Source organism: Rhinatrema bivittatum, chromosome 4, assembly GCF_901001135.1.
Source record: "Rhinatrema bivittatum chromosome 4, aRhiBiv1.1, whole genome shotgun sequence".
Lineage (NCBI taxonomy): Eukaryota > Metazoa > Chordata > Amphibia > Gymnophiona > Rhinatrematidae > Rhinatrema > Rhinatrema bivittatum.
The window spans coordinates 470,648,590-470,653,836 of NC_042618.1; positions in this window are offsets into that span (position 1 = coordinate 470,648,590).

A 5,247-nucleotide genomic window follows, 5' to 3' on the forward strand; every position below is an offset into this window, starting at 1 on the left:
CCGACCCCAGCTCCGCGGTCCCCCGCCTCCGCTAACCAGCCCCCGCGCCCCAGAACCATCCCGCGGCCTCAAACACCATCCTCGCCCCTCCGAGAGCCACCCCCGGGAGGGGGATGGCCCCGGGACACGCTCCCCGCCCCAGTCCCCGACAGTGTGAGTGTGTGCGCGCGAGGGACCCCCTCCCCCCCAGTGACTCCGGAAGGATTCTGCAGGGACCCCGGGCAGGAATGAAAGATCCCCCCCCCCCCTCCTCCCGAGGCCCCCCCACCCAGGGGATACCGTGAGGGCTCCCCCCCACTCTGGTGCAGGCGGGCGGCGGGGAGCAGCCCCGGCTGGCTGTCAGTGGCCCCCGGGGCCGCCGCAGTGCCTCTCTGTTACCGTTGGGGCGGTTGCTAGGAGAGACGGAATCCGAGGAGCGAATGTGGGCCGCGGGTCGAGCGCGCCTCCCCGCTTCACCCGCCTTCCTCCGGGCCGAGCCGCCTCCAAACAACAACCGAGACGGGAGGGAGCGAGAGAGAGAAAAAAAAAAGAGGGCGGCCCGCCAGTGACAGAGGAAAGGAGGGAGGGCGAATCCGCCAGTCTCGTCTCGCCCGCCGCCACCGCCGCGCTCCCTGCTGGGACGGGGCGAACGCAGGCACGCACGCACTGTACGTCCCGACGCACGCACGCAGCCGCGGAGAGGGGGCGGGGGGCCGCCATGCTGTGTGTGTGTGTCCCCGCGGCCAGGGGAGGAGACCAGGAGACGATCTCCAGTCCCCTCCAGCTCCACTGCCGGTCAGGATTCCTCTTTCCACGGCAGCAAAAGGCCACACGGCCAATAGAGGCTGCCCGTCCCCATCACTGCCTGAGGTCCTCTGTGCTTGCCCCGTGCTTTCTTCAAGTCAGGTTCCGTCCTGCAGGATGGCGTACTGACTGCACTGTAGATGCCTTAGAGCTGCACACATTTTTCTGTATACAACTTTACTCTCAATTAAAAAGGAGGGGGGTTTTTTGCACAAAATAATGTGCATGCACTTTAGCGGACTTCCATGCAAATCCCGTTTAAATGAAGGGATTAGCTGTTAGCTCCCCAGTTCAGGCAAGTGCCCTAAAGCTCTGAAGGCTCAAGCCAAGCTTTTTAACACTAGAAATTTAACTCCTGGTGAGAGGTGGAGTGAAGTTAATTTACATTTCTGGTGCTGGTTGTTAGTCTACAGTGTTATGCCAACAATTCAAACCTCACTTCTTCCCCTTCCCACCAACACTACTTGTGGCATGGGAAGTCACTTCATACACTGTTGCCTCAAGTACCCACTTAGGGCACTGAACTGCAGCCTGGTAAATAAAAACTCCTAATGTAGTAAGCAAATGGTATGCTAATTTGCTGGGAGTTAAAATGCCTTTTGCATATGTCCAGTGCACATTTTAACCCTAGCTGGAAAAAAGAGCTTTTTGGATTCATGGTTTATGCGCACAAATAACAAACACTTTAGGGAGCATGAAAGTTTTCAATGCACATCAAATACGCTTTGTGCACATAAATCATATTTTCTATACATAAATCCTGACTACAGGTCCCAGCACCAGAACTCCAGTTTGTACCCACCTCGAACTAGGAATTAGATTTCGAGTACTAAGAAAATAACAAGGTAAACCAGCACACCTCTCTGCATTGAAGTGTAATAGCTAATGCCATCATTAACATGGGATTTGCATGAGAGGGCACTAACCTATATGTTCAATTTTTCACACATTTTTTGTTTACAAAGCTACTTGCATCCGTGGTAAAGTTTACACATAACTATAGGCTAAATTGTATACTCTGCTGAACAGACCTTATATCATCCCATTAGATTGTAAGATTTTGGGGGCAGAGGTTTATTGTAGCCGAGTTCTAATAAATGCTGTAAGTCTCCTTGACTATCATTTGGAAAGGTGGGCTAAAAAGTATCATGTTTTAAATTACACAGAAAAGTACCTGCACATATATTGGAGACTTGGTAACACTAAAGGAGATGAGTTAAGAACATAAGAAAATGCCATACTGGGTCAGACCAAGGGTCCATCAAGCCCAGCATCCTGTTTCCAACAGTGGCCAATCCAGGCCATAAGAACCTGGCAAGTACCCAAAAACTAAGTCTATTCCATGTTACCATTGCTAATGGCAGTGGCTATTCTCTAAGTGAACTTAATAGCAGGTAATGGACTTCTCCTCCAATAACTTATCCAATCCTTTTTTAAACACAGCTATACTAACTGCACTAACCACATCCTCTGGCAACAAATTCCAGAGTTTAATTGTGCGCTGAGTAAAAAAGAACTTTCTCCGATTGGTTTTAAATGTGCCCCATGCTAACTTCATGGAGTGCCCCCTAGTCTTTCTATTATCTGAAAGAGTAAATAACCGATTCACATCTACCCATTCTAGACCTCTCATGATTTTAAACATCTCTATCATATCTCCCCTTAGCCGTCTCTTCTCCAAGCTGAAAAGTCCTAACCTCTTTAGTCTTTCCTCATAGGGGAGCTGTTCCATTCCCCTTATCATTTTGGTAGCCCTTCTCTGTACCTTCTCCATCACAATTATGTCTTTTTTGAGATGCGGCGACCAGAATTGTACACGGTATTCAAGGTGCGGTCTCACCATGGAGCGATACAGAGGCATTATGATATTTTCCGTTTTATTCACCATTCCCTTTCTAATAATTTCCAACATTCTGTTTGCTTTTTTGACTGCCGCAGTACACTGAACCGACGATTTCAATGTGTTATCCACTATGACGCCTAGATCTCTTTCTTGGGTTGTAGCACCTAATATGGAACCCAACATTGTGTAATTATAGCATGGGTTATTTTTCCCTATATGCATCACCTTGCACTTATCCACGTTAAATTTCATCTGCCATTTGGATGCCCAATTTTCCAGTCTCACAAGGTCTTCCTGCAATTTATCACAATCTGCTTGTGATTTAACTACTGTGAACAATTTTGTGTCATCTGCAAATTTGATTAGCTCACTCGTCGTATTTCTTTCCAGATCATTTATAAATATATTGAAAAGTAAGGGTCCCAGTACAGATCCCTGAGGCACTCCACTGTCCACTCCCTTCCACTGAAATTTGTTAGCAGTAGCGCAATCATCAAGGCTTCATCCTGGCTGCTGTCCGTTGCACATCTTTCATATACATTCATAATTCAATTATCTTTTAACAATCAAGTGGAAAGTATAATAGAACATTCCCTTACTAGTGACTGGGCAGCATGCAGGCTGAAACTCTTGGGCAATGTAAGTATCAATACGTGAATAGTTTCTAGGCGGATGTGATTGTGCAGAGGAAGGGCGTGGGGATTGGGAAAGAAGCACAATGCCTGAAGTGGAATATAAATATATATAATTTTTAAGAAGCTGGGATGCAATAGTCTGAACACTAGAGTGAGGTTGTCTTTTCACGCTAATCCATACCCTGACCCGTGCAAGCAGAAGCGAGAGGCTCTCCTGAGGGTTTGTGGCAAAGCAACGACCTTTTATGTACAGAGGTGACGAGGGGAAAAACCTTGGGACATGCCAGGCTCGCAGGCGCTTATATTTCTAATAGGGTCATATTTGGAGCAGCTCTTTAAAGTTTCCTGCTTTTGTTCCGGCAAGCAGCTGCTCTCACCATTTGAACTGGCAATTGTTTTTGATGTCTGTGCAGAAGAGGAATTGTAGAAATAATACAGCGTACCACCGTACAAATAATAGAGTTGCACCATTGTGTCTAACAATTAGTGACAAACCAGCGAACAAACATCTGTGCTTAGTAACAATAAATGCCTCTTCCCTAACGTGCCTCATGGACCAGTACATTCGTATGGCAAAGCCTAAGTTTAACGAATCTCCTACTTTGCCAAAAATAATTTTGTGGACTTGCTGGTAGCAAATAGTAATGTGAAGTTTGCTGATGTAAACACATCTTTGAATACTTACAATTTTGAAATACATAGAAAGAGCTGCTGGTAAACAGAAGTAAAAGAAACGTAGAAACACAGAGAATGGCAGCTCCAAGGGAGTCTGCCAATTCTTGATAGCGTAATGCAGAGCCTACCCCTCACATCCTTGTGTATAATACAGAAAGAGAGCCCCGGTGCATTCTTCGCTGGTTTTTGAGGCCCTTCCATGCATCCACTGCCCCTTCTGTAAAGAAATAGTATTACTCCTGGGTCTACCCCCTCGGGGCTGCATATGGCATGACCTCTTGCTCTAAAGCTTCTTTTCCACTGGCAAATGTTGGCTTCTTGTACTTTCTTTATACATTGGAGGTGTTTGAACATCTCTCAGCGCATCCCTCCTCGCCTCTCCTGGAGGGTGTGCCTATTTAGGTTTGCAAGTTTTATTTCCTAGGCCATCTAATGCAGACCTCTGCACCATTTTGGTTGTCCATTTCTGGACTGCCTCAGTTTAATAAGGCCCCCTTTAAGTCCTTAAATCCGTCTTGGATAAAGTAGTTTGATTGCTGTGTTAATCCAGTGAGATCAGTGTTCAGATTATAGAGAAAGGGAAGCACACATGGACAAGGTGGTCATTTCTAACGTATTAGCACCACCTAGCAGTGTAAGATTGTAACATGAGCTATAAACTACTATTTCCTAAGTATATCATGCTTTGTATGTATCTGAAAAGTTATTTTAAAAAAAACCCCAAAAACTACTTCCAACAGAGGATCCAAAGTCATCCTACACTATTCCTACCGGACCTGCTAGAGTGTACACGTGCGTTTGATGTAAAATCTACATCAGTTTAGCCTTCCAGATATACCGCTGTGTCTTTAAATGGAAATTGTGAACAAGATTTACTCAGATAAAATATGACTAAACATCGCTTTCCTTAAATGCTCCTGGAGGCCACAATGCAGACTCTTCTGCTATGTTCGCTAATTCATTTGCCAGCCCCTTTGGGAGACCCTGTACAAAGGAGGACTTTCCTGCAGTAAGGTTATGGCGGCATGGGCATGAAAAGAAGATACAGATCTATTCAGTAAAGCCACCAGGGATGCGATTGCCCAGTTAACACGGTTAAGTTAATGATCCTGTTAAAATGTGAATGTTATCCAAGTTCTTCCTTTCTTAACACTGACCCCAGCGGAAGCTTGAAATCTGACTATGTGACCCAGCGAACATTCTGCAGGACGATGGAGGGCTGGGAGGTACAAGGTTAAGGGAAGCATTACTCGAAATGTCACTTTCACATTCATTTCCACTTTTGTTTACAAATCTTATATAAATGTGAAC